The sequence below is a fragment of the Perna viridis genome, chromosome 8, assembly GCF_037379345.1.
Source record: "Perna viridis isolate PV_CMFRI_1.1 ecotype Kerala chromosome 8, ASM3737934v1, whole genome shotgun sequence".
Classification (NCBI taxonomy): domain Eukaryota; kingdom Metazoa; phylum Mollusca; class Bivalvia; order Mytilida; family Mytilidae; genus Perna; species Perna viridis.
This window is the reverse complement of record NC_142452.1, coordinates 47,665,772-47,693,140: the sequence shown is the minus strand read 5'-3', so window position 1 is coordinate 47,693,140 and position 27,369 is coordinate 47,665,772. Positions and strand designations below refer to the sequence as shown.

General features: G+C 31.4%; 1 protein-coding gene across 4 annotated transcripts in view; it reads right to left on the bottom strand.

Moving 5' to 3' along the window:
- Nucleotides 1–24,019, bottom strand: part of LOC148610788 (uncharacterized) — a 64,226-nt gene extending 40,207 nt beyond the window's left edge. Inside the window, exons 1-2 of one of the 4 annotated variants that reach the window (XM_088596145.1) lie at nucleotides 23,642–24,019; nucleotides 11,105–11,371 (exon numbers count right to left, since the gene is read on the bottom strand). The gene's annotated coding sequence lies outside the window, so the exon portion shown is untranslated. Of the gene's footprint in view, nucleotides 1–11,104; nucleotides 11,372–16,070; nucleotides 16,620–23,641 lie in introns of those variants that run through there. The other 3 variants (XM_088596144.1, XM_088596146.1, XM_088596147.1) reach the window with 3 other exon arrangements.
- Nucleotides 24,020–27,369: the final 3,350 nt, after the last annotated feature.

Here is a 27,369-nt window from a genome sequence, read left to right as displayed (position 1 = left end):
TAATTAAATCACAAATGCTGGTATAATAAAATCAGGAAGATTTTCCTCCTGATTGGAAATTGGGTAAAAGTAACAATTTTAAGTTCTTCCTTACACTTCTAGTAGATAAATTTGAAGTATGGAACGAATATAAAAGCAAGAACAGATAATTCAGTAAATATTACTATTCCAGAAATAATTATACATTGTTTTTTGCAGTAAATTGGGTTTTTAGCATTTTTTACCAGAAGTAATATATATATATGTTATGTTTGCAACAAAAATAATCCCGCTTAGAATCCTGCTTCAGTATGTTTACATTTTATGATTTGTTTTATTATTTATAAATTCATTTGCAAATAATAAGGGGCATTCCTAAATATGCATGCATATACTAATTCATGAATAGTCTATATGCTCACGATAATGAAATTCATATGACACCATTGACACAATTCAAACAAAAACATCTGGCATTATTTTGACACCGACAAGAAAAAGATATATTTTGGATGTTCAGACTGTGTGAGGAATCATCGCAAAGAAATAATTTAATGCTTAAAAAAAGATGAGTTTGACATCAAACTATAACCTAAATATTTAATAGTTTCTACTTAATGCTTGAAATGAAAACAAGAAATTAAAGGATTTAGATATTATTTACATAAAATATAAGTAACGATAAAGTTATAAACGCTAAAAACAACAGGAAACATATATAAATTAACTGCTGAGAAAAAAAAGTAAATTGACTTAAGGAGGTAGACTTTGGGTAAGGGACATAACAATATCAAGCTTCCATTTGAAACAGAATGAAATGTCAAGTTACTTTGATACTTACATGACATTGATGTAAAATGCTGATTACAAACGTTCCAATGATTTGTAAGAGTTCTTTCCCTTACCCTAAGTCTACCCCCTTAAGTATCTGTTAATGCATTATCTTTCCTCCATTGTATTTATGCCATAATTCATACTATGTTTTAATTGTTTTGTTTATTGTAAAGAAGATATGTACAATTATTGTATGTCATAAATATGACAAAGTAATTATAACAATGAAGTCATAACATTTACTGGAGATTATATAACAGTTCTTTAGTATAAACAATAACTTGTAACAGATGTTACATGTACTTTTAAAGGCACGAAATCATAAGCTAGATATATACAATAAAGGCTATGACACTACTGAAAACAGAATCGTTTGATAATATTTTCAAAATATTTACTGATTTACAAAAATTCTGAATTTATCATGGTCGTATAGCGTGCTATCGAAACTTGATTAACTGCGACGTGGACTTAAGTTTATAATTCAACCATGATGTTTACCAGTGTAGTTTCGCAAGATTTCAAATCTCGTGTGCCATATATGCTCATGTAGTCTCGTGAGATTCCGAATTTCGTGTGCCGCATATGCTCAGATTTTTTGTTCATTTCAAACCTCAAGATTTATGAGACTGCTATTGTTTATGGGGATCCTATTTCTCCAATTTATCAAGCAAAAACAAAACCTGTTATCAAGGAAAGGACGACAGGTGAAGATCGAGTGCAAATGAAATAATGATATTCTTTCTTATTTTTTTACAAAATGAGCGATTTTTATTAGTGAATTGATGACTACACACTGAGCAAAACAAGTTTTACATTTTATCTTTAATATTTCTTCAAGCATATAGTAAAATAAATTAAAAAAACATGACAAATCAGGTTACAATGAAGTTATTCATTACATTTTCCATGGAAAAGACCAAATCAAACATACACACAAACAAGCATCCACAGCTATATTTATACTAGGTCAAGTCAAACATGCTAAATCTGTTTTCCTTGATCAATTATTATTCAAAGGATGCGAAATTGTAATGAAACTGAATGAAGATAGATTGTGTTGGAGAAATAAATTCATTTATCATTAGAAATTGGATATGATTGATGAGATAGCTGGTTGGTTAGGCTGTTTTGAATTAAGGAGTAATCAAGGGAACCAAGATTCTAGCGAAAATCAAAAGAATGTAATCCAGGGACAAAGACCAGGCATGACAAACAGACAAACACAACAAAGAACATAGAGTAACTAAAATAATACATACAAAGTAACAAAAGCAAATGAGCAACTCGGACTCCACTAAAACTTGGGTCATGGACCAGGTACACCGGTAGGGTAAATGTCCTCTGCTTTTCTAGAAACACCCGCCAAGTGTCATTATTTGTAAGAATTAGGCAGTGAGCGAAACATTGAATGAAATAATCCATACATGTAACAGTGTAATTTGGCTATATGTGTCGTCTGAATAAAGGAAAAAAGCAAGACCTTCCACACTATTTTGGTAAAAATATGTTATCATCTCGGCCCATTGCAATGCACTGTGAAATGAACATTTCAAGGGCCGACAACTAAAATACATCACATTCCCTTACACACTAATGAAAAATGTCTAATATACCCAAAGGATATCAGGTTTGTATTGCATATTCCTGAGCGGGTGTACTTGGAGGCTTTCAAAAATACTGCGCTTCTTTTTTTTGCTTTTTTGCTGTTTTTCTTTTCTTTTGTGTAAATGATTATTATTATTTTTTATTTATAGAATAAGGTACATATCAAGATACGATACTACAGATTTGATTTTGAGGGGACATAATGCTTCAAGCAAATTATTGTATTTTATGAACTAAAATAAGGGAAAGTAGAAAAAGTCTATTTTAAGTCTGATCTATTCTGGTGTTTCATAGTTCGTGCCTTTTTAAAAAAGAATTGCACCTTAAAATGATTTTTGACATTTCCATTTGTATGAAAATTGAAGTTTAAATACTGTAGAAGCCTACGGGATAAAAAATACAAAACTATGACAAAAATGGTCATTTAAAGAAGAGAAGACTTATTTGTGTTATATGAGGAGAGAGTAATTAAGGGAACCAAGGTTATAGGGTAGTCAAAAGGATGTAATCCAGGGACAAAGACTAGACATGGAAAACCGACATACACAACAAAGAAACTAAAATCATGCCTACATAGTAACAAAAAAATGAGCAACTAGGACTCCACTAAAAACTGGGAGTATTGACCAGGTGCATCGGTAGGGTAAGAAAGTTACGTTGTTAGGAGTTTGATTTTGACCTGCATTTTCCATTTTGTCCGATTTTGTTATAAGGACATGGTGTATAATACAAGGGAACCAAATTTCCAGATATTCAGTAGAAATACACGGATATACAATTTCAAAAATAAAAACAATTGCAGATAGGTATCACGATTTGAAATGAATTTGTTATATTATGACTCCATTGTTCCGGGCAATTTAATGTTAAGACTTTTGTATGTACATTTGTGTAACGTTGTTTCTTTATTTCTGTTTTAAGAAGGGATTCATACATGTTTGAACTGTTTTTATCGGTGTTTAATTTTGTTATATTTTTCAAAGTGGTCAGATTTAAAATGTAGAGGGTTGTGAGTACGTCAAAGTACATCAACTCGCAACATTATTTGTGCCTGTTTCAATTTCTGGTCTCTTTATGTTTTGTTTTGTTTCCACTTAAAGTTTACCTTTATGTTGCTGGAGAATATGGGGATAACTAATTCGTTGTACCTGTATATATTGTTGTTATATGGCCAGTTGCAGTCAGTCCTGTGGTGTTATGGTTTCCTCGGCATTCATTGAAGAATTGAAGAGCCCTTGGTGACCTTGAGCTGACATTTTTCAACTCGGTGGGAATGTTGTCTCTATGACATATTCACCATTTCCATTCTCGTTATATTTCACAGCACGATAAAACAATTATGAACACCTCATTTTGTTCGATATTTTTTGAGCATTTTTGTTTTATTGTTTGTTAATTTAAAATTATAAGCAAAAAGTTTTTTTTCAGTGAAAACAGTAAGTAAAAAAAAACTAATAAGCATTACTCTAGCAAAGAAGCATAAAAATGTAATTCATGATTGGAAAGCCTATATATTTTTATTTTTGATATTTTGTTTAAAACGTCATAGTAAAAATAAATTAACATTTCGTTTTTCATATAACCCCTATTCATAAGAGATATAAATTTTATAGAATGTACTGTAAAAATTAAAAATAAAGGGTGATAACTCTGTTAATGATACTAAAATACAATAGCAACCATTGGTTTAAATGTGAATTATCTCCTAAGAGCAGACAAATTGGAATGAATCATTATATATTTCATCATATAGACCTATAAAGCAACTTAATAACAGAAATAAAAATGAGAAGCCTTTTTTTTCGGGTGTATCACATGATACAGAATTTGCATGATTCCTACAAAGACGGCCACATTAAAGCGAATGAATTGATGAGTTCATATATACTCCTATTATTCATCTAAAACAAGATTGTGAAGCACCATCAACAAAAAGAATTCCATCATAAGTTAAACCTAATAACATTTTATGTTAAAGTTAATGATAATAACTTACTCGCATCAACTTAAGGAGGTAGACCTAAGGTAAGGGACACAACTCTTTAAAATCATTAGAACGTTTGTATTCAGGATCTTTATATCAATCTCACGAAGCATCAAAGTAACTTGGATTGATTTCATTCTGTTTCAAATGAAAGCTTGAAAGGCTTAGGTAAAATTGAATATGATACAAACTATCACTAATTTTAAGAGTTATACCCTTATCCCAGGTCTACCTCCTAAATCAGCTTATTGATGTTTAGATGAAAATTGAAAAAAAAAACATTCACCATAAATATATTGATTACATATCCAGAACAAGATTTCAAGATCAAACTTGGACTCACTGCATTTTTGAGATTCGTGTACCTGGAAAACTAATGAAGCACGGTAACGAAATACAAAAAAAAACAAAATAAGGAAACGTTGGAAGGTATGGAGACAATAAGAATTAAGGATGTAGACTTAAGGATAAGGGACGCAGCCCTTATAAATCATTGAAACTTTTATATTCATCATTTACAGTCTGTTTTCCATGTCTGGTCTTTGTCCCATGATTACATACTTTAGATTACCGCTAGAACCTTGTTCCCGCTAGTTCCCTTAAATATTCTACTTCGATCTTATGAAAGCATTAGAGTAACTTGGATTGATTTCATTGTGTTTCAAATGAAAGCTTGATAGGCTTAGGTGAATATGAATATGATACAAACATATCTCTGATGCAATAACTAGATATATTACTTTTAGATTGAAAAAAAGTACTTTCTGTTTTGAAGTTTACAATGTCCATAATTTCAATTTTACATAACTCAATAAAATAAAACAAACAATTTACTTATTGATTGCTGTGACAATAAATGTTTGTACAAATTGGTAAAGAGAAACCAGAAACCAAATTTACATATACTCAGTCTCCTTTATTCCAATTTTTTTCCCATGAGGTGTCCCAAACATTTATTATTGCTCTTCTAAAGAATGGTAATCAAATCTACATGAAATATAATTGTCAAAATTTAATATTAACTCTCATCTATTGCATTAAACTGTGTATATTATCCAGTAAACAAGGAAGAGCATACAATATTAATCTAGGTACAACGGGGTCTGACTATAATTTGTTAGTATTCGCAATAAATAAGAAAGACCTTGATAATGTCTGAAATCCCGAGGGGGGTAATGCTGCTAAAGTAGCATATCAAAATACGTACGTATTGCATGAACTAGTGAACTTAACATGAAATCATAATATTGAAATGAACAGTCAAGAGCGACAGCTCCAAGTTTATTGCATTAGGCAGTTGATTCGAACCATGGTAAAATTAAAGCAGGCAAAATTGATACTCAATACGACAAAAATAGATAAATTCGTACAATGTACCCAACTAGGCGGAAGTGGTACTCAAAAGGGTAAAAGATGGAGAAATGGCAAACAGAATTAGACAGAATACTTCTAGACAAAAACTAATGACTGACATGACCATTCACAGACATTTTTTGACTGATGAAAACTCACAATGTATCAATCAATGCATTATCTGTTTTTGAGAAATTAAATTTGTATAACAAAACAGAAACAAATGTTGCATGTCATTTTTTTGTCAATTTAAACAAAATGAAATGTTTATGTATACATATTTTGACTAGGTAAAACGAAATGACCATTTCAGTAGATAGTATGTGTTTTCCTCAGTTAAAGTTTGACTATGCATGGTCACTACAGTTATTATTGCAGCCAGCAGTAGAATTGCACACGGAAGAATGCAAAAAAGATGACAGATGTGGTATATAAGAGAAAAAAATACTAATTTCAACATTCTAATGTCGAATGATATTACGACCAAAATATTGTACATTGAAACCTGCCTATCCCGGATATGTCCTTGACTTTTAAAATGTGCTTTGTTTAGACAGGTTTTCGGTGTATTAAGGTTCAACATACATTCAAAATGAGGAAGGAGGCTTTCAAAGTTTTTGTTTAGACTTGTGTTCGGTGTATCCAGGTTCAAAATACATTCAAAATGAGGAAGGGGCTTTCAAAGTGTTTTGTTTAGACACTGGTTTGTGGTGTATCAAGGTTCAACATACATTCAAAATGAGGTAAATGAACTATAAAATTGTTTTATTTAGACAGGTTTCGGTTTATCTAGAGTTTGGTTATGCTAGATTTTACTGACTTTCGAATAACGCTTAATAGCGGTAAATGACCCACATATTTCAATACTTAATAAACATTATATTTCAAGTGATACCTTTTAATTGGTTTTGATATTTACCTACTGATAAAAATGATGCATTGACAGGTGCTACAATATTTAACACATTACTAATGTAGAAGACAAGACGCGTTTTCCCCAATTCACATGCACATCAGTTCATTTAATTTTTTACTCAATAGTTAATACTTAAATTGCATACAAGATGGAAGATATGCGTCCTTGCTTTACGCAAAAATGAATAAGATAAGTTTTATCGAGTGTAATTAGTAGAAAGAGTTGACAAAACAACAAAGACTCTATAGGTCTATTCATTGAACTGTACATATTAGCAGACATAAACCAATCAACTCAAAATTAACTCCTTCAATCGGAAAATTGATTTTCACTGTGTGTTACTTTTCTTAGTTGTAAATTAATGTGCCGCAGACAAACACTTCCAAAATCGATTTATTTTAGCATAAATACAATTTCAATATTTTTGTAGTCAAAAGTTTGTGAATCATTTTAATCTGATTGTACTTTTCTTTATTTCCGCTCAATGTCGGTCAAAAATAACAAAGCGTCAATAACCGGAAAGTTCGGATATATTTAAATTCAAGCACATGTCCTGAATATGAAAACAATTCAATACAATTTCAGATAAAATTGAAGACAAAGGAAACAAGGCATCGCACAGAAAGGAAACGTGCCAGTAGAGAGAGAGAGAGAGAGAGAGAGAGAGAGTGAGAGAGAGAGATACTTCTCTATTGTAATAATTTTGGTTTGAAAAGGAAATCAGGTTCGAAAAATTATATGGCACAACACGCTTAAAACAGCGTCGCCTGAATTTTGAAACGCATTCTTTACACTGTAGATAACTCGCAAACGATGCAAGAATCTGCAAACTTTTGGGAAGATGAATGATTTTTTGAACCTCTCATAATTCTGAGGCGACGTTTGGTATGAATAATTTCTAAGAATTTTGAAAGGCTACAGCAAGAGATGATACGAATGTTTGTCGCTGTCTGGCGCTGCTTGATGGCGAAAAATGCCTTTTTAAGCAAGACTTTGCTAATTGTAAATTAATGACAAGTGTCACATTGATTAAGGCATTTTCATATTGATCATGAATGTCACTTATCTCAAATATTACAACAGAACATAAATTCAGAATGAAATGAAAGTTAACAGACCCGGCATCGATTATAGGTATATCAAATATTGCCATTGTATAATTTGAATAAGGTAATAAGATGATACATCAAGTTTGTAATGGTTACAAAGATAAATTAACACTTATGACGATTTGAAAGCTTAAAAAGGATCTAATTATTAAAAGCAAATTGTTATGGTTTAGAGGATAATTGGTTTCAATAATAGATGATTGTTTCAAATAGAATAATGGTACAATATCCAATATAAATTGACAAATAAAATGTTTTTTTTATAATCTTTTACTCTACTGGTGTACAAAAGTGTTAGTAGTGTACTCTTTATACTTCTGTTTATACAGGAATTGTAAAGACTTTGACAATTTTATACAATGTTATAGCTCTTTTGAATACTTTGGTAGAACTCATAGGTGTCAAATTTTAGCACTTGTATAAAACTAATCATCCTATCTTGAGCTACTTAAGTATGCTGAGTTAACTCCTTGAAACAAATGCACAGCAAAATGAAATTTGCAATATTTATATGACTGAAATTTGTATATTCAGAAACCACTGGGCCGATGTCAATGAAGATTCCCGAGAGAATTCACCAATCCTGTAGTCAATTTTGTCGGATTCGAATTTATGTATTATATTTCACTTGCCTGAAGGAGGTAGACCTAGAGTAATGACCACAAGTCTTAAAAATCATTCAAACGTTTGTATTCAGCATTTTACATTAATCTTATTTAAGCATCTTATTAACTTGGATTTATTTTAATCTGCTTCAACCAAATGCTTGAGAGGCTTTGGTGAAATTGAATATAACACAAACATATCACTGATTTCATGAATTATGTCCCTTGCCCTAGGTCTACCTCCTTAATATGTTGCTATCGTTTTGCAGCTTCTTGACATACTTTGATAATAACACATTAGAGTGTATTTGGCTTCCTTTTTGGACATTTTTGGTTTTGAGTACTTTTTTTATATAATCTTGAACTATCTACGTTTTTGGTTCCAATGGTGAATGAAAGGAATTTAAAATTTACTCAAATATGCAATGTGATTTATATGATTGAAGGTTTTGTTTTAAATGCATATTCATTATATGTCTTAAAAGCAACTTTATTGTTTTAGTTAAGGAATGATTGTTTTATTTTTTCGGTTTATGAAGAAATAATGTCAATCACGTGGTTCACGCTAAATAACCTGGGTAGCAGGTAATTTAAAAGTTGCACAACGGACATTGAAGTTATTTCAAATAGACAAAAAATCTATAACAGTCATTTCTTATAATTTAACTTAAGTACCAAAATTGAAAGAGTAAATCATTAAAAAAGTTCGATGAAGTCACAGTCATTACAAAATTTGGTCTATGAGATGATAACCGAATTTTGGTATCCAATCAGAAACCGTGTTATTTCTGAAAATACATTATATATCTATAAATCGTAAGGGCTTATATTTGAAAATGTTTTTCTAAGACACCAAAATACAAATACCAGTTTAAATGTTGTAAAATTCAAAAAAAATATGCCACTTATTTTGATAATGTAAATGTATGCTAAAGAAAAATGCAAGGGGGTTGAGTCTTTGGCATAGTGATTATTCCAGAATTCTTCATGGGAAATAGAAATTGAGACAATGAGAAATGGAGGACGATATATGGTTAAATAGAAAATTATACCATTTTAGAACAGTACTCACTTGTTTTGTAGTCAAGTAAAAAACTATAAACACAATAAAGATGGGACAAAAACTATTCCCTTCAATCAAATAAAATATTAAAAGAAAACGATATAAAAAAATTGACAGATCCTTCTTGACTTCGAAAGAAACAATATTGTAGCGGTAAACTATTGTGTCATAGTAACAAAACTAATAGTTGAGCATAAAACCTGTTTCTGTCTATTGTAAATAATAACACTACTATCTGCAACGGCAGTCTAAACATGTTTTGATAGTTAGCTTACTGGTTTTTAGACTGATTCACGCCAGGAAGTCTGTTAGTGATAGAAACTCAAGTAGAAACAATTCAGATCGTTTTATCGTTAAATAATTGGTAATAAGAATGTTACTTTAACGCGTTCGTTTGTTCACCACAATGGTGCATATAGTTCGTGGATCATTACGGTGTATCCATCTGCACCATGAAAACTGATTTATTCAACGGGTCATAGTTTTCCTTTCCTCGTTTGTCTACCCCGGAGTTGACTTTTTATGAGCTTACTCTTCCAGCGCACCTGGTCTATGTTTTTAGTGGAGTCCGAGTTGCTCATTTGCTTTTGTTACTTTGTATGTATGATTTTAGTTACTTTATGTTCTTTGTTGTGTTACTCTTCGGAAGTACAGTTGGTTCCTGATTCTATGGCACAGTAATAGTAAAGGATCATGTGTCTTATGGCATTAATTTGTTTTTGGTTTTGCAGTTTTGATTTATTGAACAAAGTGCAAACAAATAAATGTAAATGAATTAAACATGAGAGTAAGTAATGAAAGAACACCTTAACCATTTAGTATCGTTTATAAATAGACGAAAACGAATGTAATTATAAAATTTAATGTTTACGTTCAACTGAATCATGCATATCGAATGTTTTGGCAAGTTTATTAAGCGTCTCTTAGAAATGATGAAGTCCCATTGATGACAGTATTTCAGTAGTTGTTGCATCCAATGAATGTTTTAAAAACAAACCAATCATATATTTCTTCCGTTTTCCAGGATTTTCAATATGATTGTCAAACCATGTAAATGTCATACGGTATGCTTATCAATTTTAATTGCCATTCAAAGTTTCACCCTTTCATATTACAAACATAAACAAGATATCTGATTGCGACTAGTTATGAAACTATATATTAAAGATTTCGGGTCTTACCAATCAACTATTATAGTTTAAGAAATTGTTTGACTGTTATAGCTTCTCGTAGTTCGAACAGTTTTATCACATTTATGAGGAAACTGTTCACACCACACCAGAATGTCAAAAAATGACGGTCAATAAAAATATAAACCAATTGGACAAGCGTACTCGTGAAAAAATATTTCGACTAAGAATGATGTAATTAAAATATATTCAGTGCTAAAACCGTTCCTAAATGAACAAGTTTGTGCAAAAAATTTACAGAATTACTTTAGATGATATGAGAGAATTCCAAAGAAACATTGATATGCCAATAATATGTTTTAAATATAGTACAAGGTCTTCCAGTTAATGTTTTTACTTGCAAAGTCGAGCTTTTCTATTATATTTCAATGATGTCTGAAGAAAAGAAACATGTTTTGGCAATCACATCAAAGAAAATAAGATAATTTAATCTAATTTTACTCTATCGTTGTGATACTTTTACCTCAATCTTTGATTAAGCTCTTCTCAGCCCAATCGGTCAATAACATTTAATCAAGAGGTCAGATTCCTGCAAATCCTTAGTGACCAGAGCATAAATCACGTTTAATGAATAACCAGTCGTAATACCAAGGCGAAACAGTTCGGAAAACCTTCTATATCAATGGGTTTGTGTGCTTGATTAGACTATAAAGGATTGGTTCTTTATCCAAATATAGCATTCTTGTTCTTGAGATGTTGTACCAAATTGCGGATGATAAAGTGCCCATTACTGTGAAAAGAATATATTGCAACGCAGTCAGTAACTGTAGATATATTGTAAATATTCTAAACTCTGAGTAGTAAAGGTTAGATGAAGTAATTCAAAAAAAAAAAAAAAAACAAAACAAAAGAAAAAAAAACATATTGACATAATGCAGACATTCAAGTCTGCACCCGAATATAGTAGAACTCAGTTAGCGGTTTTGACATCCCATAATACGTCGATTGTTGTGCAGTACGGGACATCAAAGTTAGCTGACGTAATCGAAAAGTGTTATCCTCAACAAATGCCGTGATCTATCAATTAAAAGAATAATTCATGGAGGGGGTAGATTTGTTTAACATGGGTACGGCATTTATATTCGATTATTTAACACCGAGCGACTGCGAGGTGTTAAATGGGAATATAAATGCCAAACCCATGTTAGAATGAGTACAAATCTACCTCCTGAAGGAATTATTTCTTTTCTAATATGACATATACGATAATTTTTGTGACAAAAAATTCCCTAGGCGTATACAAAACAACTACTGCTCCGGTTAAACTCCCCCGTGTGGAAGTTGGATTAATTAGGAAATATACAACATATTCAAGTAAACCATTTATTGAATAAGTATCAGTATCAGTATAGTATAGTATTAGATAACCTCTCAGCCGTTAAATCATCGCGTAAACGTTTTTAAATGAGTGTTTGTTCTCGAAGAGACAGCGAAAGAAAAGAGACAGTGCGCAGGTGCTAAAGGTGGGGTTTTTACTGAAATACTGTTTGACGATATGAAGACGTCATATAAGAATTATTAATAAACCAACCTATCTTTAGATGTTTTACAGCACTTGTATAAGGTGAGTATAAGGAATATAAAGGTTTAGAATGGGGTGGGAGAATAGGGATTTTGAACGTGGAATATGGGAAATTTTAGTTTTAATTTATATGAAAAATGAATCAAAATTAATAAGTAATAATAGTTGAATTTTTTAAAATTCAAATATAGATATTTCAATTTAATAATGAGAAAGTGTGATAAAGAAAAATCAATTCAGTGGGAACATTGGGATGGGGCCGATGGAAAATGGTTTGGGCTGGTGTGGTAAATTGGGTAAATGGGAAGATTATGTCATTCAAGACTGTACACAGCTTTGATTTTGTCAATATCACCACTTCGTTTAAAGGTCAAAACTGACGAAAATAGCATTGATGTTTTATAATGTTTCCATATTTGTATGGAAAGTACATAGACATTAATTTTTAAACATATGATGATAATATAAAAGTTAGATAATGAATCACATACATAATCTCATGGTTCTCTTATGTAAATATTAGCTATTTACATATGTGAATCATACGTTAGTGAAAAACAAATAATTATCGTATAACAGGAAATGATTTTTGTTTTATAATCAAGCTGGAATCATATGTAGATGGGAATGTATGACAAATAATTTGTATTGATCTACATATAATTCCTATTTGTGACCTTTGTTGGCTGTGTATAGTGTATAGTGATTTGAAAAAACACACACACCTGCTGAAAAAAAAAACGGTACAAACATTTTTTGTATTTGGTGTCCTGTTCCAAACATGGTTAAGACCCTGGATACACAAAAGCAGCAATCTCTTAAAAAATTCAAAATAAAAAAGAACATAACTACAGTTAAGTTTAACATTTAAATCGAATGAACACATTTCCGCTAAGAAGTAAATGTCAGAGATGGATACGGTTAGACATTTTTCCTTTTTTATTTGATACATACAAATAAACAATAACGCGTTTGTATAGAACATAAAACTGAACTGAGAGTGTGATAGTAAAAGAGGCCTTCTAAATTACTTGATTACGTAATTTTTTATCAGAATGCTTCAAAGATTGGAGGTCGATTTTATCATTCACACCTTTCTATCAACAAAGAGATCTATCACTTAAGATGTATTACACATTTAGTGCTGCATGACAAGGCTGTTCGTTTATCAGTGAATTGTGTGGGTTTGCCAAATTTAAGGTAAAATTAAACTATATTGCCTTGAAAATTTTACCATAGGTACTGTGTATGCGCAATCAAAAGCTGCTTGGATTTCTAATAAATTATGAAAATTGGTGAATACTGCAAATATCTCAATTTATTTAGGGCTTTCCGTTTTTATGAAGACTTACATGGAAAATTATATAGCCGTTATCACAAAAACACTTATGTGAAAAATTAGTGAAACGTTATGACGTCATGGCAGTAACAAGTATTGTGACGTCATTATTTGCAAACAAAGTTACATTATATTACGATTTTCTGAATAAAGAAAATAAATAAATGACATATAACGCTTGTTCTTGGGAGATAAAAAAAATAATAGAACGTATTTAGAATTCAAATTTAAGGGATATAACTCTGTAAATGACACTTGAATACGAAAGAAACTGTTGAATTGTCAATGCGGATTATCCCGAAAGAGCCGACAGATTTGATTGAATAATGATACTTTTTTATTATATATACCAGTAAAGCAAATTAAAAACAAAAGTAAAAAAAAATTTGTAGCCTTTTTGGTGTGTATTACATATAACATAATTTGCATGATTCTTGAAAAGACTGCTACTTTAATACTAAAAAATCTGATTATTAAACACGACATAATTGTAAATGTTAATTGTTACAAAAAACATAGACTTAATTTCATTCCATTTGATCTGCTTTCTGAGAAACATCGATTTGCATATTCTGATATTGTACGCACCATATCCTTTACACTTCCAATTCTGTCTTGAAAATAATAGAAACTCTAAAGAATTATTCGATTCCGACTAATCTGAATGCAATATTTTACGCCTTTTGAATCATGTTAATATCAAAGTAAATGTATACTTATTCAACTCTGTATAAAGTGAAAAGTGATTTATAAATTAAGTTGTGAGAAACAATGTGAGTTGGATATATTTGTAGCATGTGTGAGTTGGAGGTTTGATATACCAGTGTAAGTTGGAGTCATAGTTAAAAATTGTATGGTGGAACTATGATGAATTCATGAAAGACTTGTTATGGGGAACCAGTGTAGGTCGAGCCAAAAGGAACCAGTGTGAGTTGGATTCATGGGATAACAGTGTAAGTTGGAGTCAATGGGGAACACACTTTTTGATGTACGAAAACCATTTTGAGTGTGCAGGGTTCACTACGTATGTTTGAGTGTTTTATAAAAATGATATATAAATAATACATACTTGTACAGTAAAAACAAATTACATCAGCTTATATACAAGATTGTTTCCTTTTCACTAGTTAAATATAAAAGACTCTTTTACTTGTAAACAAGTACTATCTTTCAAAACAAAATATAGCCGACGCAGTAAAATTTGTTTTTTTACTTTTAATTTTCAATGTATTTTTTTAAATCAACTAAGATCATTGATCCACAATGTTTGGCCTATCGGGAAATAGAATTGCTATTAGGTGACTTGCGTTTCCACGACAGAGCGTCTTTAAGGTCAAAGGGTAAAAAGCGAAAGTACACCGACGGCGTCGGAATTAAAAAAAACAAACATAGACTGGAAGTAAGCATAGAGTACGACTCGTACATGTACAGCAAAATCTAGGTATGATTGAACACAGCTGATTGGTTCAAACTTTCTCTAATAAAATTAGATATACATCTTGGTCGATAAAACAGAAAAAAAACTTACCATTTACTTAATAGAAACACATTGCAATATAGTTGACGTCAATATGAAATTTCTGACGACATTTTACTATTTGATTATTATTCAACCTTGAAGATAAACACAAAATACAGAACATTTATCTATTCAATCTAAGGTTCGTTCTATTGATAATTTGTTGAAAATATGATCTAATTGTATTTTTTTTTTACTAAAAACAAATAATCAATTATTATAACTTGATATGTTTGGACGATTTTTTTTTCTGCGAAGGAAACAGAACTGTCAACAGAATAATGTAGAAATAGCTGTTTTATTTTGACATATTTTCGAGACATGACGATCACATTGTTCGTTTGAAAATGAGTCCATGTGTGGTCTTACATGATCAAAACTACAGAAGAGCGTATGTCGTGATTTTGTTAGCTTGTTTGTTTGTTGATGATTATTGACAGCATAAACAAAACAAAATCAAACTCATGGATTACGTTGGTAGCGGTTTTTTTCTCTCAATATTTAGTGAAATCTGAAACGGCTGTAATACTGCATGCAATATCCTGTAATGCATCGAGGAACCGACACGAATGTCTCTTATTGATTTATAGAAGTATAAGATAAATACATAATTGCTCATCATATGATTACAAAAACTGAAAATTCAATTTACATAGAAATAAGCCTCATTCATTCAAAATGTTCCCTTGCGATGTCTGGGATTGTTTTTAGTTTTATTTGTGTGTGGTTCTAAACCAAACTACAAGATAAATTATAAATAACAAAACAAAACTAGGAATACAAACCGATTGATAAAACACTGAGAGTAACAAAACAAGGGCACCACCGGAAGGGTTGCAAATTTAGTATCATGAACCATTCGTTTTTAGGTTATCTATATATTCCTCCAATCGACCTGTTACAAAAATACACGAAATCAAACTAATTCATTTCCTTGCAAGACTATACGTAAGGAAAAGATAATGCATGATGAAATAAATGAACACTTACATTTTCTTTATTAGAAAATGAACATTTTTTTTAAATATAAAAGTTTCAATATACCTTACCTTAAATTCAGCTTCTTTATAATAATAAGGATTGATAAAGTTCCAACATGTTATGATAGTAATAAACTATTGCATTTGGTATTATTAACACATACAATGTCAGTCTGGAAATCCTTTCTGCCGATGAAATAAAACAGCATATTGCTTTCATTTAATATCCGATGCTGTCTCAATGTAAACAATTAAATTAAACTGTAAGTTTATATCCATAGCATTCAAGGCTTTTTATCCTCACTGCGGTATCGTTTTATTGGATATACAAGATATTGTAAGAAATACTATTAATTAACAGTATTTTAATATTGAAGAAGGGAATATAACATGACAAATCCAATGCTCTTTAAATGTACCATCAATTAAATGAAACTGAATTTATACATATCCATGCATATCATTCAAGCTTGCTTATTCTCACTGCGATATCAATTTTGTTGGATATACAAGAAAATGCAAGAAATGATATTTATTTTAAGTGTTTTTGTATGGAGTAGATAATTTTACATGATAGAATGTTAGATAGGGATGTCCCTATTCAAGATGTAGGATGGGGTTTCCTGGTCACTTAAGCACCTACCGCCGGACTTTTGATTGTTGTATTATTTTTCATACGTTTTGTCGATCGTTCTGAAGCTAGTCGGAGTTTTTTGTACTTTACTATACATCTCAAAATAATGCATCTACAAAAGTGTTATGTAACTACAGGATTAAAGTCATGATTATACTGCGCATTTTTTTAATAGTTTTTATTGTGATTGCATTAATTGTTATAGCCATCTGCACCACAATAACCAACTTATTCACCGTATCATAGTTTTCCTCTTTATTCTACACGAACGTGAAAATTTATTAGCAACCCAACAGGTTTCCAAGAAAAGCAGATGACGCTACCCTTACCGGTGCACCTGATCAATGCTTCAAATTATCTATGTTGCACGAGGTGCTCATTGACCTTTGTTTCTATGTATATATGTGTTATTTTGGTTGTTTTTTTTTGTTTTGTTTTGTTTTGTTTTGTTTTTTTTTGTTTGTTTTTGTTTTGTTTTGTTTTTTTGTTTTGTGTGTACATGTTTGTATGGTTTCCTTGTTGAGTCGAAATTCAACGATGATATTACTTTCAGATTACAGTTCGGATCTTGGATTCCTAGATTTCTTTTCCATGAAATGTAAAAAAACAATACGATCTTGAGAGAGGTGAGCGAAAACACGATGTCCATTTTTTTACTTTTGCAAATCACTGCATTTTATATATTTGTATGTACTCAACTTATATTGTCTACGAGAAAAATATCGTGCTCACTTACAAAATATACATAGTAAATATTTGTGCTGTTTTTTTTGCATTTCTTTTTTGTTTATTATATGCTTATAAGATAGCGTAAAGAAATTGTTTAACATCAGGAAGGTTTTATAGATCTTGGAAGAAGAATGAAAAAAAAGCATGATCTTTTTTTTTTTTTGTTGTAGGGCAAATATTGCATATTATGCATATAATTGTTATCTTAGTAAGAAAAATTGTCATGCACTTGGTCATTCTCGATAATTTATATATGATCTTGTCAAAAAGGGCATTTGAAAACTATTCTCAATGCATCTTCTATCTTCTATCTATAGTGTTTATTTATCCTTATCACCCATGCATCGTGCGTATTTTAACAAAAACATACTGTCTGCCATTAGAGTGTAGAGTACGTACGTATTACCACAGAAATATTATACTGTCTGCCATTGCAGTGTAGAGTACGTATTACAAAAGGAACATTACACTATCTGCCATTATAGTGTATAGTACATGTTAAAACAACAACGTTACACTACATGCCATTGCAGTGTAACGTACGTATACAAGACACATTATAGCGTCTACCATTACACTGTAACGTACGTATTACAACGGGAACATTACATTAGCTGACATTGTAGCGTTACGTAAGTATTGACACAATAACAATACATCATCTTGCATCGTCACGTTTGTATTGTAACGTGTGTATTAACACAAGAACATTACACCATTTGCAAATTCAGCGTAATTTACGTATTACCATAGTAACACCACTCCAGCTGTTTTTTCAGTGTAACGTACGTATTACCGCAGTTACACCATACCATGTGCTATTGCACTGTTACCTACGTAATACAACAGGTCATCACACCATCTACAACTGCAGTGTAACGTAAGTATTATCTAAGTAATATTGAACCATCTGCCATTGCAGTGACATGAAAACTCGGCTGCATCTCCGTTATCTGATCATTTCTTATAAACTTGTTTTTGCCGCAATATCAATTTAATATCTGTCAGTGGTGATGTAATCCTACTGTGATTCAAAAATCAAATAATGTCAATTCAATAACATGATTATTACGCAATGCACAGTAATTTACAGTTCCAATGAATGAAACATGTCAAATTCTGCGCTTTCGTGTTTTGTGTTAACAGTGATTTACAGTGTCAATGAACAAAGGCTACGGAAAACCACATTTTGAGTCTTGTGTTAACATTAATTTAGAAAAAAAGATTTAGCCATGTGCAATCGGTAGTATTGAAGGATGAACAACCTAATGATAATATATTACGCCTGCAATTTGTACGTCTTTTTATAAATGCAGATTATTGAAAGAATGACTGTTATATTTTTTCGGGCTATGAAGAAATGACTTTAATCACGTGTTGCATACTGAATAACCAGCGTATTTGCATGTGTACACCACGTGCATTGAGGTTATTTCAAAAGTATAACAATCATTCCTTATAATTTAATTGTGGTGCAAAGTTCATGGAGTAAATCATATGAGGACGTTGACAACATTTTGTATCCAATCGGAAAGCGTTTTACTTCTGAAATAAAATTATATATGTATACATGCATTTATATATCATACAGGGTATCATGATTATGCTGAAAATACATATAAATATATAACTTGTACAACGATACGACTTAAACAAAGGCACAGCAGAAGGTCTCTTACGATACTCTGCCGTGATATGGTGTTTTGAAATCAGACCTTATGGTGTCGGAATTGTTCTATTTGGATATATTTTACTTCTTTTCTTACTCGTAAATTATAGTGTAGCCCACATTTTGTGACAGTGCGTGTTTTATCCTAACAGATACTAAACATTGTCAGTGGTGTTTATAAGAGAAGCTGGTCGACACAAAACTATAAGGTACTTTTATATATCCATCCTGAAAGATTGGTCGTTTTTTTTTCTAGAAAAGCAGAGGGTGCTTACCCTTCCGGTGCACCTGGCCCATGCTCCAGTTTTTGGTGGAGTCTGAGTTTCTCATTTTTTTGTTACTTTGTATGTATTATTTTGGTAATTTTATGTTCTTTGTTGTGTGTCTCTGCTTTCCATTTCTGATCTTTGTTCTTGAATTACATTCGTTTGATTTCCGCTAGAATCTTGGTTTCCTTGGTTACTCTTGGCCTCAAGGAAAGCTGCATAATGAAAACATGAGTGATTTACCTTTACAACGATCAATTTCAGTTACTGCTACCAGATTTTAAAGCTTCATTCAAACTTTATAAGTTAGTAAGGGATTTGTACTGAATGGAGGTCGAATCAATATTGGTTTTTTTTTTAAATTTATTTCTTTCAGAATCAATTTTCCTCATCGCATCACTATAGAGCCATCCTTTGAATTTTCGAATCTTGTGTGATCATTCTACCATTACGACTTTAATGATAATTAAAACAGTTCTCGTTCTCTGATTAATAAAATGCGCCGTTTTACATGATTATAATTAACAAAGAGGGTATCTATATTCTTTATCTGTTTGACATGTGAACAGCAAAATTAATTTTTTTTGCCTTCAAAAATGTATATGTCGTTTTCCTAAGTATTGAGGGGTACAATTGCTACAAATTTCAGTAGAATCGAGATTTTCTAGTAATATGTACAATAACACATCATGTCCTAACTACCGACAAAGTTTCATTTAATTTGGTGCAGTTAATTCAGAGGAGTTGTGCTTTCAAATGTGTGATGAACAAACAAACGGACAGGACAAAAATAATTTGGAGGACACATTAATAAGGTTTAACGGCCCGATGATTAGATCGGTATATGAAAAAAAAACAATTCTGAGGAAACGATGATAAATCCTTCAATAAAATAACACAAGCTTTATATATTCACTGAATAGACAACATAAAAGAACTAAAAGATTACAAAACAACGAACCCGGTTGCTCGATAAGGTGCAACCGGATATCAATATATTTATATATATTATGCTTTATACATATTTGTTAGAAAATACATTTTGAGTCAATCAAACAGCTGGTAGAGTGGGACGAATGAACTGCAAGATCTCTTAATATTTAAGAGGGGAGTATGAATAGTACATTAAAATACATTTTTGTTAAATTAATATAACGTTCTACTTATATCATAAACAATACTATGTACTTTAAACTTCAGCCACCCACATTTCTCAATAAGGTGCACCGGATATCAATATATATATTGTGCTTTATATATATTAATTAGAAAATACATTTTGACTCAATCAAACAGCTGGTAGAGTGGGACGAATGAACCTGCATGATCTATAAATATTTAAGCGGGGAGTATAAAAAGTACATTGAAATACATTAAAATAGTAAAGTAATTAGGTTCTACTGATGAAACGTATTAAATTTACCAAGTCAAAAGTTTTAAAAGAATATATGATATTGTCGAACAAACTGTCTAAAATCAAACAAAGCATTGATGGTGCATACCCAATGACATTAGAATATCACTGAGGTCATTAGTATTGACTATCAGACAAAGCAGATTTCATGAATAGTTTATTAAAAAGAAACTAATTTTTGATTGAGCTTAAAAATATGCGTAACAAATATACATTCCGTGGATGAATATTTCACAATCTTGATTTACATATGCAATTGAATTCCTTTGCACTTTTTTAAAGCTATAAAAAAATCGCCCTCTCTAGATATCACACATTTTAGCTATATAACAAATGCATTGGATACGACGAATATTCGTTATTTTTTATATATATTTACAGATGAATCAGAAAATGAACAGAAATAAAGAATAATCCAACAAAAGTGTCCAAAGTAATTTGAATGATTTGTAGCATGTCTGCTCTACAAAAGAAAACTAATTCATTTTCAAATATTGAATTTAGATCATTATTTGACATTTAACTTTAGTATTAAATATAGCTCCAATCTAAAGATGATGGAAATGGAAGCTTACACCTATCAACAGTATATTCCTGAAAGTGCAGATTGATTTAAATCGGTAACACTCTTAATGCAACAAGGAGATCCGTTACATAAGATTAATTGCACTTGTAAAGATGCATGAAGGGGATAAACCAATAATTGACATGCTTGCCAAATTTCTAGTACAAGTGAGTTCATAAGCTCTTGTCTCTCACCAATTAAATAAAAGAAAAAATTCGAACGCATGTATGTATGTATTAATTGAAGATTAACCATGTACCGAATAAAAACCGTTGCGCATGTTTGTTTATTCGTTATTTGGTTTTTTGCCGTTTTGCGTCCATTCGTCTAGTTGTAAGGATCATACATCCAATGTTAATCTTAATGTTGGCAACTGCCCAGTTGTTTAGCAGTTACTTATTTAGACTTTTTCTATTTTCAAGACATTATGAAAACGCAAATGTAGCCATTTTTGGATAATCTAAAATTTATTTAACATCGCTTTATTGTATTAAAGTGTAGCTGAAAAAAAAAACAACATTTGTGACAACCTAATAGGTAAAGTTCTTTTTTATATACAGGATCGTTTTGCGTTGTCGAATATAGTTGCAATTTATTTCATGTATTACGTCACTATCTCAATCAAGTTAACCACTAAAGACTATCAGTTATAAACTTAAGTAGGCATAATATAAGGAAAGCTAGATATTTTCGCGGGTTTCTAACTTTTAGCTATATGCGAAGTCCAGGAAAGCGCGAAAAAAAGCTTGCCTAATTTAATTCTAGACACTGTATATACAACTTCAATTCTACTCAAGCTGAAAACGCCAAAAATGGAGACCGCGGAAATTTGACACCCCAATTGACATAGCAAATCTCAATATTTGGAAAACAAAGAACATAAAATAACTAAAATCATACATACAAAGTAACAAAAGTAAATGAGCAACTCTGACTCCACTTAAAACTGGAAGCATGGACTAGGTGCACCGGCAGGGTAAGCATCCTCTGATTTCCTACAAAAACCCGCCGAGTTGCTCATAAAAGGTCAAGTCCAGGGTAGATGGAAGATGAAAGGAAAACTAAAATCTCAATATAAATTTTACTGACGTCATTACTTCCGCCTGGTTTTGTTTAGACTTTCAGTCAAATTGACGGCTGGTCAATTGGCAGTATTCGGCTCGACATTTAATGCGACATACGCAACCTTCTTATCTTTTGTTTGTTGCGTCCATGTGTAAGAGTAACCACGGGAACCAAGATTCTAGCGAAAATCAGAATAATGTAATCCAGGGACATAGATCAGGCATAGAAAAAAGACACAGTCGACAAAGAACATAAAAAAAAACCAAAATAATACATACAAAGTAACAAAAGTAAATGAGCAACTCTGACTCCACTTAAAACTGGAAGCATGGACTAGGTGCACCGGCAGGGTAAGCATCCTCTGATTTCCTACAAAAACCCGACGAATTGCTCATAAAAGGTCAAGTCCAGGGTAGACGGAAGATGAAAGGAAAACTATGACACGTTGAACAAATCAGTTTTCATGGTGTTGATGGATCAACCGTAACGATCCACGATTTCATGACGACCATGAAATATCTATAGTGATTACCCTGTTCAAGAAGCATAAATGTAAGAAGTCTAGCGCGATATAAACAAAAAGTATGCGTAGTTACAGCCAGCTCTGGCATAACGTATGAGTTGTGATATGAAAACTCTATACGCAGGTGCTGAAAGGATATTGCCATAGATAATTATACATTTATTGCGGCCTCACTAATTTGTATTAATGTAATTTGAAAAAAAGAAAACCAACAGTTATTTGATTGAGGTGAAAACTAATGCCAATATACCGACTTCTTATTTGGTATTATTTTTTATTTATTTGTAACCTGTTAAATATACCTTGCAGCAGCACACTGGATTTGATATTCGGTTTTTCAATTTGAAATATCAAATCACTTACAATGCACATAATGATAAATATTGAGCCGTTTAGAAACTCGAAACACATTTCACATTTATACAGGAATCTCATTTAAGTAAAACTTTTTCTCAGTATTATCGTATATATGATAAAAAAAAATAATTGCAGTACCATTTCTAATTTCAGGCATGTAGCTTATTGAGTAGTTGAGTTGTTCACACTTCGTTACCAATAAAAGAAAGCTATAAGTAAATTTTATGTATGGAATTGAAACTTACAAATCTTTAATTGTTTTATATTCATAATTCTAAAGATAAAGTTCCGCATTAGCAAATGATGAAGATTTGTTTTACAATGTTACGTATGTATTTATAATTTTTCAATTACATTATTATTGCATGCATAAAAATCATATTAAAATACATTTAAAACACATGACATGCAAGCTTACCTTCAATCTGATAGTTTTCTATTCAAATGTATTGAACAAAAATCCATTGATAGTCCTGAAGTTCCAATTATTTCACTTTAATGAATGACACAGACTTGTGTATGCTACAATCCAAATTGAACCGTAAGTTTGCGCAGATAACAGATGACTTCAAACTCCAATACTCTCTCGATGTATATGAAAAAACTCAATACTTCAATGGAAGTATATATTCTTGGAATCTAGTCTAGTTAGCCCAACAATGTTATCGTGTATATCGGAATTACAAGAAAATATGAAAAATGTTTATCCTCGCTGCTATGGTGCAGAATAAAAGAAATAAAATCATTACTCAACATGACAGATTACTCATCGATTTGTTTGGCGTGTTTCAATTGTTATAGCTTTTCTAAGTGATTTCTGTTTCATTTTCAAAAGCAAACCTTAGATTGTTGTTGATAAGATACATTTCTTATTGTCCAATATGATATTCAATATTTGATGGTTACTGCATCTCCGTTTTTTTTATAATTTTACGTGCTGCTTATATTAGTATTTTATAACTATAAACGCGTATCGGTTTAGAAGTAAAACACCCATTAAATTGAAAACAAAATATGAAATCAAGGTTAAATACATTTTTTAAAGATAATTTATTCGGAAAAACTGGGTTAATAACAAACTTATCATAGTGTCTTTGGGAAAAAGTCAGACGGCACTTTCCCTATAGTACAATAAAATCATTCCGTTAAAAAAAAAAATTCGATGTTAAATGAATGATAGTTATATATATATATTTTTTGGTCTATGAAGAAATAATATTAATCACGTGGTGCACAGAAGAATCACAGGTTATTTTTAAGTGTACACCACGAGCATTGAGTTTATTTTAAATATATTAAAAACAATATAACAATCATTCCTGAAAGTTTAATTTAAGTATTTTAATTCAACGAATAAATAATTTTAAAAACTGCTGACGTCACAGTCATTACAAAATTTGGTCTATGAGATGATGGACGAAATTGTTATATCCAATCAGAATCCATGTAACATCTGAAATTAAATTATATATCTATATTTTTATTTATGCAAACTAGAAAGAGTAATCAAGGGAACCAAGGTTATAGCGGTAATCAAAAGAATGTAATCCAGGGACAAAGAGCAGACATGGAAAACAGACGTACACAACAAAGAACATAAAGTAACTAAAATCATGCATACAAAGTAACAAAAGCAAATGAGCAACTTGGACTCCACTAAAAACTGGGAGCATGGACCAGGTGCACTTGTAGGGTAAGAGTCTTTTGCTTTCCTAGACACACCTGCCGAGTTGCTCATAAAAAGTCAAGTCCGGGGTAGACAAACGAGAAAAAGAAAACTATGATCCATTGAATAAATCAGTTTTCATAGTGCAGATGGATATAAAGCTATATAAATATAACATTTAAGAGGTCATTGACCGGTTTTGTAAGGCCCCGGATAAATAATTCTTGTGAAAATCATTTATCAAAGGGTATAAGCATATTGAGGACGTATTTGAGCAACTCGGCGGGTTTTGTTAGAAAAGCAGAGGACTCTTACCCTACTGGTGCGCCTGGTCCATTCTCCCAGGTGTTAGTGGAGTCCAAGTTGCTCATTTGCTTTTATTACTTTGTATGTATGATTTTAGTTACTTTATGTTCTTTGTTGTGTATGTCTTTTTTCATGTCTGGTCTTTGTCCCTGGATTGCATTTTTTTGATTACCGATATAACCTTGGTTCCCGTATTTACCAAAGGTAATCAAAAATGAAACTAATCAAGGCCAAACGAAAAGCAAAATCATTAAGAACATAAACTCATGCCAGGATCACTTAAAGATATGTAAATTTAATCAGATGTATCATAATCATTTTCGAGTCATGCAATGTGCACTTTGTATTTGATAGTTATTTATCAAAAAAAAACAGGTAAAAGTGAAAGAATCAATCATTAAAAACTTATTTGTTCAACGTGTCATGATTTTCCTTTCATCTTTCGTTTACCACGGACTTGACTTTTCAAGAGCAGCTCGGCGGGTGTTTCTAGAAAAGCAGGAGACGCTCGCCCTACCGATGCACCTGGTCCATGCTCCCAGTTTTTAGTGGAGTCCGAGTTGCTCATTTGCTTTTGTTACTTTGTATCTATGATTGTAGTTCTTTTTTTGTGTGTGTGTATGTCTGTTTTCCATGTCTGGTCTTTGTCCGTGGATTACATTCTTTTGATTACCGCTATAGCCTTGGTTCCCTTGATTACTCCTTCATGTATGGTCTTTGTTCCTTGATTACTTTCTTTTGGTTTCCGGTAGAACCTTAGAATTTCTAAAGACAAGTACTTTCACAATTAATGTTTCCTTTCGTAATTACTTTAACTTTACACTTCCGAATATTTCTTTTACATTTGCGATCTCATTTAGAAATAAGCACGAAATTTGTAAACCGCACTATGATTTTAATGTAAGACTCAAAAGTTATCGTAATAAAACATTCATGTAGTCCGGTGCACTTTCAAGTTTAAGTCAGCAATATGATGACGACCGTAAGACTTGTCACATGGCAATTGTAAACTATTGTAGCTATGGTAACGTATAATTGTCTCAGCTGTCAAAGCATCAGATTTACCAATATATTCATGCAAATACCTACCAACTTTAATTGGAGTTATTTGTTTATTTTTTATTTCAATAAATATATGTCAATTTCATTGTACCACAAAGCTATCGATTAGATTTACTAAACACGTACCTCTTTTGATGTAATTCCACTTTTGCTTGGTTTTCTGGTCCATTTCGCAGAACGACTGTTCTTGTATAAAAAATGCGTTTTCAATTTTATTTTTTTTTCAATTAGAATGTCTAACGAGGGAAGGATGGGTGTGCTTTGTGCTTTGAATGCCACTATAAACATTTAGTTTGATTAGTTGTCATAACATTTGACATCTAAATTCAAGAAGCAGTTAAAAAAACACAAAGTAATTTTTATATTGAAATCGTGGCCATTTATGAAATGAAATAAATCAAAAGTCCGATAAGAGACGCATAAATGTCTGTGTACACGTTATTTTCTTGGAGTTTATATAGGCAACATATTTCATTGTCTATGCCGCATTCATTACAAATTTTCATTTAGAACAAGTGCACAACGTGATCAATTTTATATGTAAATTGCCGGTTTTGTGTGTATGTATGTTTTGTTGTTTGTTTGTTTGTTTTTGTCTTGTTTTTTTTATGTTTATGACGAATTTAATTGCATATTAAAATTTCCGGTGATTATTATATTTATTATGTGCACGACGTCATTTAAGCACTGAAATTAGTTCCTGTCTCTTACGATTTAGCATGAGCATCAAGTGATCGATTTTTTGTTCAGACGAGAAATTTCTGATTTTTTGTCGATGACATTGACAGGAAAATTGTCCAATCTATATCCAAGACTAAAGCACATGATAGACCAGATTGTGTCTTTATTGTCCGGTAGAATTTATACACGAGAATATATCACGTGAGAGATCAGATTGTGTCTTTATTTTCTGGTAGAAATATTTTTTGAGAAAAAGGTGTTCACGCGGTTTCGAAACAATAAATAAAGGCATGTAACACAAGACTAGACTGCTAGTGCCGTAGTTATTTTGTTTTGTGTTTTCCTTTATCTTTTTGTGAGTAATCTATTCATTTTGTTTACTACATTATGTATGTACATCGTCTTTGATTTTGGATTTGTGAAGTTATTTG